Here is a 15,081-nt window from a genome sequence, read left to right as displayed (position 1 = left end):
ACCCCAATTAGAGAATGGTTGCAATGTATGGGACGCACACCAGCATTACTTGATGCGAGAACTAGAAAAGATCCAAAGGAAACCAGCACTGTTTGTTCTAAGTGATTTCCAACAAAAGAACAGTGTTGCAAACTTTGGGCTGGAAAGGCTTGGGAGTAAGAGACAAGCTGATCAATTAAACGAGATGCTCCGAATCTTTTTAAATTGGTCTTCATGGCTTTGGTTTTGTAAGATAGCCTAAATTAAAGTGAAACCTTGTGTGTTAACCCTACCTTCGGGAAAGTTCTTTTACAGCTTCATCTCGAACCGGGACCTTCCCAGCCCTCCTCCCCCTCGTGGAATAAGATAGTAGTTGTACGTGTGTACCATTAGGCGGGAGTTTCCGGTCCATGCACACGGTATAAGCTACTCTGTATATCAAACAGGCAGGCTGTAACTCAATTCAGCTCCACCTCTGCCTTTCATTTGGCCGCTACAATCTTTGTACTTTGCCAACCACTGAATGGGCCAGTAATGCTATTACCAGTCGCAATATCGGAACACATATACATGTACAATTGCCCCAACAACATTATTTTCGCGAATAGGTAACAGGATACCACGATGTAACACGCATCAAAAATGATCGCATTTTATTTTCATTGGAGCAGAGTGCCATTAACATATTTTATGTACGGCACGCAAACAGCGCACTCTGTGTTCATCACCACATGAATAACTCATACAGGCCTCCCTCTCGTTTTGTTGTAGACAAGTTTATTCTTATCATAATATATTTAGAACTAGGTTAACTAGTACTGAAAGCGATAACAATTATCGAGAGTTAAATACAAATGAGTTGATTCACAAATATGCTCATTTAAATCTCCGGGAGGTCAATATAAAAAGGGGAATTATGTTTCTGCGCCAGATTCATTCATTAATAAAAATATTAGTTTCATAACAATATTACTACATCCCATTAACTAGTTTTACGGTTTTCGGAGACGCCGAGGTGCCGGATTTTTGTCCCGCAGGGGTTTTCTTAAGTGCTAGTAAATATACCGACACAGGTTGATTTATTTGAACACCCTCAAATAGGATCGAACGTGCCAAGTTGAGGTCAGAAGGCCAGTGCCTCAGCTATCTGAGCCACTCAGCCCGGAAGAGTATGTGGATTACTACACTTTATCCTAACCCCTGAGCCATATGTAAAATAAGAAATCACCGAGCTCGATAGCTGCAGTCGCTTAAGTGCGGCCAGTATCCAGTATTCGGGAGATAGTAAGTTCGAACCCCACTGTCGGCAACCCTGAAAATGGTTTTCCGTGGTTTCCTATTTTCACACCACGGTCGCTTCCTTCCCACTCCTGGCCCTTCTCTGTCCCAAGAAATCAAGGACAAAATACGACTAACTTACCATCTCCATAAGTAGCATTCACTTGCAGAGAAACCCCTTATTCTTATTCTTATTATTCCCCCCTGTGGATGGGGGACGCATACGAAGAACACACCCACGGTATCCCATGCCTGTCGTAAGAGGCGACTAAAAGGGGCAACCAAGGGATGATGGTATTAGAACCATGAACCTACTTGTGATTAGTACCATCACGCGGGGAACAACATAGGCCGCCTTTACTTGCGAGTAGTACCACTATGTTAGGTACACAATAGGTTTGTGATTAGTAGCAACAGAAGGTGAGCCTGTACGGGTTTTCCAGTACCCGTGATTGGTAGCGTTATGAGAAGCACCACGGGTCTGGGCGTTGCCTGCTGATTAGTACCACTATATCAGCGACACCGTGGGTCTGCGTTGCCTCTGATTAGTACCCACTATATGAGGAACATCACGGGAATACCGGCGCCTGTGATTAGTACACCTAGGTGAGGAACACTATGGGTTTTCGTTGCCTATGAGTGGCGCCATTATGTGATAAACACCAAAAGTCTGCGTTACCTGTGCGAAGTACAATACTTGTGAGTAGTACCATAATGTGTGGAACACCGTGAATCTACGCTACTTTTGAGTAATAACGCAACATGACAAATGCCATAGTTCTACTTGACTAGCAATAAGTACCATTATGAGGGGCCGTTGACCTGAATTTTGGACCTCTTTAGATAACAAGCATCCCCGATTCAGACTTGTGCTTTAGAAGCAGCCCCTTGGTCAGTAATACTATTGTTAATGATAGTTTTTGGTCCGGATCCAATGATTGTTTTAAATTCATATCCATCCATTCATTCTTCATCATGTTTTTATTATGGTCAGTGAATGATCTTGAATTATTAAATTGTCAATACATTTCGTCTCATTTCGTATCATTAGGGGCCGATGACCTAGATGTTAGTCCCCTTTAAACAACCAGCATCATCATCATTATTATTTTACTTTCTGTCTTTTTTCCTATTTTAATGGGGTAAGTACTTGTTATGGATTTAGCCCAGTTTTGCGGTAGGATGCCCTTCCTTGAACAAGATCATCGAATTCCAAACAAAGAAGAAATTTATTTTAAACATGTGTATGGATTTAGATTGCTGATTTCACGGCTGCTTATTGTAGACATAAGCTTTTGCGCTTTTGCTGTGTCAGAAAACAAGGTAAAATTCTTTACATTTCGCAGAGAACTTTTGCTCCGTGTCTTCAGAAAAAATCTCGACTGTTCACAATGAAGATTTCTCTAATAATGAAGTTTCAATAATAATGTTATTGGCTTTGGTCCCACTAACTACCTTTGCGGTTTTAGCAAACGCCGAAGTGCCGGAATTTAGTCCCGCAGGAGTTCTTTTAAGTGCCTGTAAATCTACCGACACGAGGCCAACAAGGAAGTTTTGAATTAAAGAATGCTTTACCGTTGGTCTGTAGTACGTAGTACTTTGTTCGTTACGAGATGGCTCAATGTGTGTTAGCCTTTCGAGCTCTAATTAAGATGTTTCTTGCTCGACCACATGTGCGTTCGAAGTAAATAGCAAGGTCATCAGACGAGTCAGGGACGAATGCGGTAGAAGAAATCTTTCTTTCTTTCTTTCTTTCTTTCTTTCTTTCTTTCTTAAACTGTTTACCCGCCAGAGTTGGCTTTTCCCTCGAACTCAGTGAGGGAGCCCACCTCTACCGCCTCAAGGTCAGTGTCCTGGAGCTTGAGACATAAGGTCGGTAGATACAACTGGGTAGGATGACCAATACCCCGCCCAGGCAGCCTCACCTGCTATGCTGAACAGGGGCCTTGTGCGGGTGGGAAGATTGGAAGGAATAGACAAGGAAGAGGGAAGGAAGCGGTCGTGGCCGTAAGCTAGGTACCATCCCGGCATTTGCCTCGAGGAGAAGCGGGAAACCACGGAAAACCACTTCAAGGATGGCTGAGGAGGGAATCGAACCCTCCTCTACTCAGTTGACCTCCCAAGGCTGAGTGGACCCCGTTGTAGCCCCCGTACCACTTTTCAAATTTCGCGGTAGAGCCGGGAATCGAACCCGGGTCTCCGGGGGTGGCAGCTAACCACACTAACCACTACACCACAGAGGCGGGCGATAGAAGAAATAATAAAATTAAAATGAAATGAAGGAATAATATATTATGAAGTGCAACGAAAGTCTAACAGGATAGAATAGGACTGAAGATGGGAAGATGAATTGTCTTGGCATACGGGTGTGAAGCCCGAACGTTAGCAAAATAGGGCAAAGTTCGTCTCGAGGCAGAGGAACTGTGGTTTTGAAGGAGAATTACCAGAACTATCTGGACTGACAGGAAGAGCAATGAGATGGTTCTGCAAGAAATAGAAGAGAAAAGACAGCTACTTAAAGTAATAGGAAAACGCAAAGCAAAGCTCATTGTATACAAGAACAGCCATTGTTTAAATGCCCAAGTCCAAAAAGCAATATTTTACAGGAGTCACTAAAATTGTTTTCTGTTCACTCTATGGAATATCTGTACCTTCTGTTGCTTTGAATATTATAATCTGTACTAAACTCACATTCCAAAAATTGGCAGTTGTAAATGCAATCAGTCATACCGGTAATAGGGGCACTTAAATATCCCGTATATACGCCCTTTTAAGAAAAAATAATGATCAGGTAAAAATATTATTTTTTTGAACATTTTTGTGTAAAACATGGTCAGTTAATTTATTGCAACATAAAAATAGTTGAAAAAATACAAAATATTTGCAGTATTTCGTAATATTGACCCAGGTGCATATGAACATTTTATAATGTATAGGCGTCACTTTTAACGATACACTCACCTCTGATACGACCACTTCTTTAAAAATATTGCACAAGAAGTCAGATGCGCTTACAGCCTCACCTTTGTTAAAGGCAGATCACTTGTTCATTGTTTTGAACAAAGCAGTCAGCCTTACGCTTGTATGTGCTTTTCAGACTGCTAACGTAAGACAAGTATTGGTTAGCTTTTTGAAAATCGCTGACAAAATGTTAAACAGCTCCCTGAAGGAAATTTTGCAATTACACACGGGTGTTTCCGATAGTGCTCTGTATTCTGATTTAAGATCCAAAGGCCTGTAAGTTTTTAAAGCAACCTGGGCAGTGCATTTGCAGCAACTAAGTGCATGCAACGCCTTTTGTCGAGCCAACAACTGCTACGTTTTAAAGATGCGTGATCTGTCATCCGAAAGACGCATTATTTTCAAGCCCTCAACATCGCAAATATTAACAGATTCTCTAATAAAGACAGCGACCTTCCAAATACAAGAAAATCCTCCAAGAGCTAAGGAGTCGTGAAATGGCAGTTTGGTGCTCTTTGCCTCAGAAAGGGCTCAGTGTAGAGCTGTATAAAGCGTACATTCCAGCCAACAATTGGGTTAGTCATCACCAAGGACCTTCTTGCAGCGAATGGCTGAAGGAGATCAAGATGACATCAAATGTTTCTGCAATACGAATTATTCTGGGCAGAACTCAGGACGGAAACCTCTGTTGCAAATGCGCCAGAGAGAAAAACACACATTTCACGTTCTGGGTGCTTGCCCCTGCGGCGAAGTACTGAGAAACTCACGTCACCACAAAATAAGATCATTGATTGCAGAAGACTCCGCAGTACAAACTTCCGTATACATGAAAAAGTCCACTGTGGACAGGCAGTACAAGATGAACAGCCTTTAAGATTAACGAAAGGAAAGGCTTCATTATCGATCCGACCATCCGATTCGAGCACCATGTCGGCCAGCCCACAGAAGTCCACCTTGAGAAGCAGAACATTTACGCACCCACCATACCGTTCTACAAAAAAATATATATATATATATACCAGCTGAATGAAGTAGAGATCATCGGTCTAATGCTTGGTGCTCGTGGCACAATACTTGCCTGGTTCATGGAATTCTGGAAGAAGTTCAAAGTACCTATGAACAGCATTGAAAGCATTGCTACCACAGCCATACGTGGATTTGTAGACATACTGATATCTCATAATTTAAAAAACATATATTACCGCTATATTTCTAAAGGTTTAACATTTCTGAATCCTGATAACCTATACTTTGTCCGTTGTAGCAACACGTAATTGCGGGAAGTCATTGATTTCGTTCAATAAACATATATATATAGGGGTTCACAACCAAAGTGAACAAAGTCTATCAGTGGTCAGTTTGGGGATTAATACAATCAGAGACTAACAAGACTTCGATTTACAACTGCCATAGTAAACTAAGTCCATACTCGTAACTCGTTTGCCACTTCACAGAGGGCGGCACTTCCTGTGTAAGGTGGAGGTCACTAAGAATTTGGCACTGCCATAGTGAAGCAAGTCCATTGATCTACAGACCATAATTGACTGTTAATGAGTGTATGTGTTTTATTTGGTCAATAGCATGTCTAAAGGTGAAGATTATCTTCCTAATGCATCATCTGACACATATCTACACCCCCAGAAGACTCGGTGAAAATTATCAAGTCATCAAAGCGGAATAATCTTCATGTTAAAGTGATTAAGATGAATACAGGGGCATGCTTATTCACAAGGCTTTGGAGAAAGCAATCACGAATAGAAAAAAAAAGTACTCATGATCAAGTACCCAATTGGCTACAATAAAATTAAAGTGGTTAAGAGTGGTGAAAGATTCCCCTTTCAAAATATTTTTCAAAGAAACTCTGAATGAAGATATGCCTTTATTAGAGGTAAACCTTGCGCAAAACAAGAGTGCAGGACGATCGTTGTCACCCATCATTCAAGAGCCCAAGAGAGTTTCGGTTTATTCGGTCTGCCATCTAGTGGGGGCCTAGAGTAAAACGGAACGTCGAAATTGACGAGCAGACAGCCAGATGGCGTCAAATTGAAATGTCTGCACACGGTAGCTGAGGCCATACGATTATTATTATTATTATTCAAGAGCCCTATGTGGAATTCAAGAAGAATTCAGCTAAGAAGAGGTACATGATGAATCTCTTACCCAGTACCGTGTGATTCACCCGCCCCTTCCAATGTAGTTTTATGCAAGACGCAATATTAATGCCGTCCTGAAAACATCTGCCCTGCCGGTATGCTCAGACAACACAACCGGATATCTTGGTATTTACCGCCTCAACATTACAGGACGCCGTAATATTATACTCGTATTAAACACTGGAATGATGCGTGTTCCTTCTAGATCATATGAACCTGACACGCCGGCGAAACACTGAATTGATATTGTGACCGCATTAAACATAACATATGCTAAAAGCTGTACAGTATGCCGTACGGAACCGTAACGTAGTCGGTAAAGGCGTAGTGGCGGCCTATACACTAGTAAATACGGTATTCAGTTACTCAGGCATGATGCTATTTTCCAAAACATTTTTCAAGGAAAAATCTTAGGAAAGGGGGGACGACTAAGAACATCTTGTTTTAACCTTTTATAGGTCAGTGGCTAAATATTTAGCCACCTTAATTTTCCTTGAGTGATCAACTTTTAATTTTTATTAGAAGAACATTATTTGTAGCAGGGGTAACTGCTAATTGGATTTGATATTGTTTTTTTCATAAAACCCTTTCAAACGAACTTCAGATCCTGGTGGCTAAATATTTAGCCACTGTTCATTCCTATTGACAATATGTGCTCTGTTAGCTGTTAGCTTCACATGGATTATTGACAATAGTTAAAAATCATTATACTTACGTGAAATAATGAATATCAGAATATAATATAGCAATCACTCCAGAAACACTCAATATATAGCAACAAACTTTTTTTTTTTTTTGCTAGGGGCTTTACGTCGCACCGACACAGATAGGCCTTATGGCGACGATGGGATAGGAAAGGCCTAGGAGTTGGAAGGAAGCGGCCGTGGCCTTAATTAAGGTACAGCCCCAGCATTTGCCTGGTGTGAAAATGGGAAACCACGGAAAACCATTTTCAGGGCTGCCGATAGTGGGATTCGAACCTACTATCTCCCGGATGCAAGCTCACAGCCGCGCGCCTCTACGCGCACGGCCAACTCGCCCGGTAGCAACAAACTAAGAATATACACAACATGTGATACTGCTTGGTATGCAAGAACTCAGTGTCTCAATATTTAGCCAATTTCGTCCCAAATGGCAGCACAGTGCACAGGAAATGACACACAGAACAGAAAGTGGCCAAATATTAAGCCACTGAACGTCTGCAGACACCACCAAATTCAATAAGGCTCAATATCAATGGCTTCTGTGAAGCATATTCAACTTTATTGAAGTGTCTAAATAATTAGCCACTGTTCATGTATTCAACCTAAACATAAAATAATGTGAGCCTTAAAGGGTTTTAAAAAGTATGGCCAGTGAGATGAGGTATTCTTCCTACTTTGAGATGAACAGGACTGCTGAGAAAAAGAAAGTATGGCTGCGAAAACAAGGCTTAGCCGTTTGAAAGAAGAAGTCCTTCCTGACACCATCCCTATGTGGAGGGGCATATTTACAATGGCATGTTTCCTTCGTAGTTGGTAGTTTACATGCAGAGAAGTGTATTAGGACGATGTGAACTTCTTTCGGCTTTATATGAAAAGGATCGTTGATTTTGTGAAAAACCACAAGTAAAGATTCATGATCGGTATTTTATCATTTGAATGTACTCTGTGATATAGAATCAATTGTCTGTAGCGCCTACGTTTCAATATGCTTCGCAAAATGCACGTTATGACATTCATATACTCATATCATCGTTTCAAATGTAATTAGTGCGGCTTTTGATATTGGGCTGCTTGAATGCGAAAGTGATATTGAATGAAAAAAAAGTGGGTTTAGTGAGATGTGCTTATTGTTCCCTTCCACTTTGCTTTAACTACTTCAGTGAAATCCTACATTTGTGCTTTGAAGTCTAATAGTAGCCCTACTAGGTCAGTAGAACAAATGTGCTTTACGTACCGGAATTACTTTAAGCAGAGAGTTTGTGACCCTGTTTATCGAAAATGTAACAGGTGAAGCTACTGGTTCTGCTGTAGTAAAACTGAGAAGTTGCATTCATCATCACTTTTGTGTTTGCTGTTTCTTCTTCCATGCTATGTGCAGGTTGTAGGGATGATGAAGGACGGCAAATGGATCAATTTGAGATAAGAAACTGGAGTCCGAAAATGTTCTAGTCAAAATACGTCCGTTCGTTCTTAACAGACGTCTGCTCGTTCACCTGATCTCACCCCACTTGATTTCTTCTTGTGGGGCCAGGTGAGAAGCCTTGTGTATAAGACACCTGTCGAGACTGAAGAGGATCTCTTGGCAAGAAGTCTCGCCTGTGACGTTTTTCAAAAGATACGGCAGATATTCGAACGGGTACGACAGAACTTTGTGCGATGATGCCATACTTGCATTGAAGCACGCGGACGCCATTTCGAACATTTGTTTAAATGGGGCAGCTTGTGAAACTTGTGCAGGTAAACGGACTTATGTTAGTAGAATTTTGCATAACTTTTGACTATCGTTTTCAGAATATGGTTCCTTATCTCAAATTTTTCCATTTGCCGTCTTCCATCATCCCTGAAAATTTGTAACATCATCACGGATACACGTGTACATCGATTTCTCATATGTAGGCCTAACGAGTACTAGAATGTAACGATAGCAATTTTATTTCAAGAACTAGATGTTACCCACGGCTTCGCTCGCGAGGATTTGGTAAGTTGATAAAAATGAACTGTTCCTCAGTACTGCACTCAGACATTATCTGAAAATCCCTTAAGTATAAAAACCTCACCGGAAAACTGCATTTCATTTACCCCAGAGCCTCTTTGTAAACCACGTTTGTCGCATTGGCTTTTGGGTCTAAGATGACCAGGCTACTGGCAGACCTAAATGTAGAACATGCGACATGGAACTCTACATGTGAGAAACAGTCCTCTTTTAAGTCGAAAAAAAAGGGTTTCTTTATTTCTAAAGGAAATTCCAAATACCGATTTTCACGTCTGTAACATCTTACTTTTTGAGATATAAGTATCCTCATAAAGAGAATTCAATTCCTTCTTCATTTATTTTCGATCTCCAGCTTAAGTTGATTTTCCGAAAACAAACAGTTTATTTTTAAATTGGTTACAAATACGAATTTTCACGTCTGTAACATGAGAAGTTTATAAGATATACTGTAGATATAGTATACTCATTTTAAAAACTTCCCCACTCCTTGTCTGAGTGGTCAGCGTTGAGGCCTTCGGTTCACAGGGTTGCGGCTTCGATTCCGGACTGGGATTTCAATCGCGTGTGATTAATTCATCTGGCTCGGGGACAGGTTGTGTGTGTTTGTCCCAACACTTTCGTCTTCATATTCATTCAACACACCACTTTACCAACCACAACAGGAACACGAAATAGTAAGTACATTCCTACACACGGAGTTGGCGTTAGGAAGGGCATCCAACCATAAAACATGGTCAAATCCACATATGTGTGCCACAGTTTGCACCCACGACCCCAAAGGTGTGCGAAAAACGGTTGAAGAAGAAGATACTCATTTTAAACTTTCATCCGTCTTTTTTATTATTATTTTACCCTCTTAAGTGGATTTTCCACACACAAAAAAAAGTGTATTCATTTATTTTTAAAGGAGATTCCAAGTACCGGTTTTAACGTTTGTAACGTCTTCAGTTTCTGAGATATATGTATCCTCATATAAAGAATTCAGCTCCTTCCTCACTTTTTTTAATCCCCCACTAACCACTTAAGTGGATTTTCTGAAAAACAAAAATGTGTGTTGTTTTATTTTTAAACGAGATTCCAAACACCAATTTTCATGTCTGTAACCTCTAGGTTTTTGTAGATAATCACGCTGCTGTAAAAATACTGGAGCTGACGTTGCCGTGGTTACGGCAGTTCATTTCTACATCCGATTCCTAGAGCAGGGGTAGTGTGGTACCAATATCTCCATAACGGTGGGTTTTGGGGCCTTAAAACATGGTTTTAGGGCCAGTAGGGCCTACCGAGTTTTGTTCTTTGCGTCAAGGGGCTTAAAATGAGCTATGTCTTGTCTTTGTACGACAAAATCTATTTCGCCTACATTAGCCAATTATTTTCATATTTTTATATCTCCCCCCCCCCATCAACGCTCGCCCCCCCCGCACCCCGTGAATTGTTTTGAAAATAAAACACAGCCCATGTTACTCACTGGCAATGTAGCTTTCTATACGTGAAGTAATTTTTAAATCGGTTCAGTACATTTTGAGTCTATCCGTTACAAACAATATACAAATTTTTCCTCTTTATAATATTAGTATAGACATAGATAAATTACGATGACGCCTCTGTGGTATAGTGGTATAGCACCCACAGAGGCTCCGGTTCGATTTCCGGCTCTGCCACAACATTCGAAAAGTGGTATGAGGGCTGGAACGGGGTCCACTCAGCCTCGGGAGGTCGACTGAGTAGATGGGGAGGGGTCGATTCCCACCTCAGCCATTCTCAAAGTAGTTTTCCGTCGTTTCCCCACTTCCCTTCCAGGCAAATGCCGGGATGGTACCTTACTTAAGGGCACTGCCGCTTTCTTCCCTTTTCCTTGTCTATCCCTTCCTATCTCCGCCCCCACCCCATTCCAAGGCCCCTGTTCAGCATAGCAGGTGAGGCCACCTGCGCGAGGTACTAGTCTTCCTGCCCAGTTTCATCCCTTTCCTCGAAGTCTCGCGCTCCAGGATACTACTCTTGAGGCGGTAGAGGTGGGATCCCTCGCTGAGTCTGAGGGAAAATCCAACCCTGTAGGATAAACAGATTAAGAAACACAGAAAGAAAAAAAATACGAGAAAAAATTATATTGTGAAAAAAGTAACGATGACAAGTAAAATTTACTAAAAAGATTCCTTACAAGTAATATGAGCATGACAGAAGAGCACCTATTTGGTGTGATAGAGTTCCCCGTTGCTTTCCCCGCACATCACACTACGATGCCCAATGTCACGTCGGAGTGACGGAAGGAGTTGGATTATTATACACTCTTTATGCCTCTCAAACCTAATGTACTGACGTTCACGGGAAGAGGTAGAATTTATGAAGAAACGTCGAATAGAGAGACGGAGGAGAGGAATGGATGGAGCTACGATCTTTAGGCTATATTAGGCTACCACTCATGTTTATTAAACTGCGAATGCAGTAAGAAGAGAAAGTCAGACATCGACTAACAAACAGTTCATCCTGCGTAACATTAGACGAGATTACGGGGAGCATAAGGTAGTATTGGTTAAAAATATCGATTTTTCTTTTTTGCTATTTGTTTAACGTCGCACCGACACAGATAGGTCTTATGGCGACGATGGGACAGGAAAGGCCTAGGAATGGGAAGGAAGCAGCCGTGGCCTTAATTAAGGCCTGATGTGAAAATGGGAAACCACAGAAAACCATTTTTCAGGGCTGCCGACAGTGGGGTTCGAATCCACTATCTCTAGGATGCGAGCTCACAGCTGCGCACTCCTAACCGCACGGCCAACTCGCCCGGTATATCAATTTAGATGTTTATGGAAAATTATTATTTGGATATTCCTCTTTAATTTAATGTACGTGTCATTGAGTTTCGATGACTGCTAGCATCCATAAATTTTAAAAAGGATATGTTACAGCACAAGCCATTCCTCCAGATTTCGTGAGCACTTGTTCAGTTAGGACAAGATATCTCCAGAACTATTTGTTCTAGAAGGCGGTAATTTATGTTCATTTGTAGTGAACATCCTGCTGCATAAGTTGGATAAATTTCTTTCTATGATATTACTTCATATCTTGGGTTTATATGGTACGAAGCATGATGGCACCCATGTCTTGTAAGGGTCATTGCACTTTCAAGTGTAATTTCTGAGAAACTACCCTCTTTTCGACTTTTCCCCCCATTTTCTCACAAACTACTCAAGGTAGAGCTCTGGAAATGTCTACCTCTCATTAACAGCATTTTAATTCTATATGGATCTACAATGCTAGAAATACCACAAATAGTTTAATCATACACTGACTGACAGAGCAAATGCAACACCAAGAAGGAGTGGTTCGAAAGGGATGAAAGTTGGGGAAAAACAGAGACGGCACGGACGAATAATTGATGTTTATTTCAAACCGATATGCAGGTTACACAATGCGCACGGCATCGACTCAGTAGGATGTAGGACCACCGCGAACGGCGATGCACGCAGAAACACGTCGAGGTACAGAGTCAATAAGAGTGCGGATGGTGTCCTGAGGGATGGTTCTCCATTCTCTGTCAACCATTTGCCACAGTTGGTCGTCCGTACGAGGCTGGGGCAGAGTTTGCAAACGGCGTCCAATGAGATCCCACACGTATTCGATTGGTGAGAGATCCGGAGAGTACGCTGGCCACGGAAGCATCTGTACACCTCGTAGAGCCTGTTGGGAGATGCGAGCAGTGTGTGGGCGGGCATTATCCTGCTGAAACAGAGCATTGGGCAGCTCCTGAAGGTACGGGAGTGCCACCGGCCGCAGCACATGCTGCACGTAGCGGTGGGCATTTAACGTGCCTTGAATACGCACTAGAGGTGACGTGGAATCATACGCACTAGCGCCCCAAACCATGATGCCGCGTTGTCTAGCGGTAGGGCGCTCCACAGTTACTGCCGGATTTGACCTTTCTCCACGCCGACGCCACACTCGTCTGCGGTGACTATCACTGACAGAACAGAAGCGTGACTCATCGGAGAACACGACGTTCCGCCATTCCCTCATCCAAGTCGCTCTAGCCCGGCACCATGCCAGGCGTGCACGTCTATGCTGTGGAGTCAATGGTAGTCTTCTGAGCGGACGCCGGGAGTGCAGGCCTCCTTCAACCAATCGACGGGAAATTGTTCTGGTCGATATTGGAACAGCCAGGGTGTCTTACACATGCTGAAGAATGGCGGTTGACGTGGCGTGCGGGGCTGCCACCGCTTGGCGGCGGATGCGCCGATCCTCGCGTGCTGACGTCACTCGGGCTGCGCCTGGACCCCTCGCACATGCCACATGTCCCTGCGCCAACTATCTTCGCCACAGGCGCTGCACCGTGGACACATCCCTATGGGTATCGGCTGCGATTTGACGAAGCGACCAACCTGCCCTTCTCAGCCCGATCACCATACCCCTCGTAAAGTCGTCTGTCTGCTGGAAATGCCTCCGTTGACGGCGGCCTGGCATTCTTAGCTATACACGTGTCCTGTGGCACACGACAACACGTTCTACAATGACTCTCGGCTGAGAAATCACGGTACGAAGTGGGCCATTCGCCAACGCCGTGTCCCATTTATCGTTCGCTACGTGCGCAGCACAGCGGCGCATTTCACATCATGAGCATACCTCAGTGACGTCAGTCTACCCTGCAATTGGCATAAAGTTCTGACCACTCCTTCTTGGTGTTGCATTTGCTCTGTCAGTCAGTGTATATAATTTTCAAATATACGTACATTTATAAATTTTAGAACTTGACTTAAAAATCCATATCTTAATTTCTAACAAAGATTGAATCAAGAAAGTAGATCAGTAAAGTAAGTAAACTCGCGTCCTCATCCAGAGGTGGTGCAGCCATTTTTCAGGCCCACCCCCAATGGAGGTGAGTCCATGTACCATTTGAACCACATACCAACCATCCTTCCATTCTTAAATTTTTGGCACTACCGGGAATCAAACCCGGGCCCCCGAGGATGGCAGCTAACAACAATAACCGTTACACTACGGAGACGAACAATAGATCAGTAAATGTATTAGATATATCATATACAAAGTTCGTTTTTTACCATGGCCAGTTCCAAAGAAACTGGGACGTAAATATGTTAAATATCATTATCAAGATAGATATTTAATACCCCTCTTAAAGATGTTATTAGTAAAGGTAATGTCCGGCTCCATGGCTAAACGGTTAGCGTGCTGGCATTTGGTCACAGGGGTTCCGGGTTTGATTCCCTGCACGGTGGGGAATTTTATCCATCATTGGTTAATTTCGCTGGCACGGGGGCTGGGTGTATGTGTTGTCTTCATCATAATTTCGTCCTCATCAAGACACGCAGGTTGCCTACGGGTGTCAAGTCGAAAGACATGCACCTGGCTAGCCGAACATGTCCTCGGACACTCCCGGCACTAAAAGCTATACGCCTTTTCATTTTACAGTAAAGCTAATCCTTTTTCTACATTCCTAATAAAGAAAGAGACTACTTTTCGCTTCGCGAAAATAAAATTGAATAGAATGGTTAGTGTGATTTTCTGCCACCCTCCAGAGCTCCGGGTTCGATTCCCGGCTCTGCCACGAAATTGGAACGTGGTATGAGGGCTGTAACAGGGTCCACTGAGCCTCTGGAGGTCAACTGAGTAGAGGTGGGTTCAATTCTCGCCTCAACCATCCTGGAAGTGGTTTTCCGTGGTTTCCCACTTCTCCTCCAGGCAAATGCCGGAATGGTACCTAACTTAAGGACACGGCCGCTTCCTTCCCTCTTCCTTCTCTATCCCTTCCAATCTTCCCATCCCCCACAAGGCTCCTGTTCAGCATAGCAGGTGAGGCTGCCTGGGCGAGGTACTGGTCATCCTCCCCATTTATAGCCCCGACCCAGAGTCTAAAGCTCCAGGACACTGCCATTGAGACGGTAGAGGTGGGATCCGTCGCTGAGTCCGAGGGAAAAACCAAGTCTGGAATGTACACATATAAATAAGGAGAAGAAGAAGAAGAAAAAGAAAAAGAAAATATGTCTCTCTGTTGCGGCCATCC

Source organism: Anabrus simplex, chromosome 1, assembly GCF_040414725.1.
Source record: "Anabrus simplex isolate iqAnaSimp1 chromosome 1, ASM4041472v1, whole genome shotgun sequence".
Lineage (NCBI taxonomy): Eukaryota > Metazoa > Arthropoda > Insecta > Orthoptera > Tettigoniidae > Anabrus > Anabrus simplex.
The sequence above is the reverse complement of the archived record's forward strand: the minus strand, read 5'-3'. Positions refer to the sequence as shown.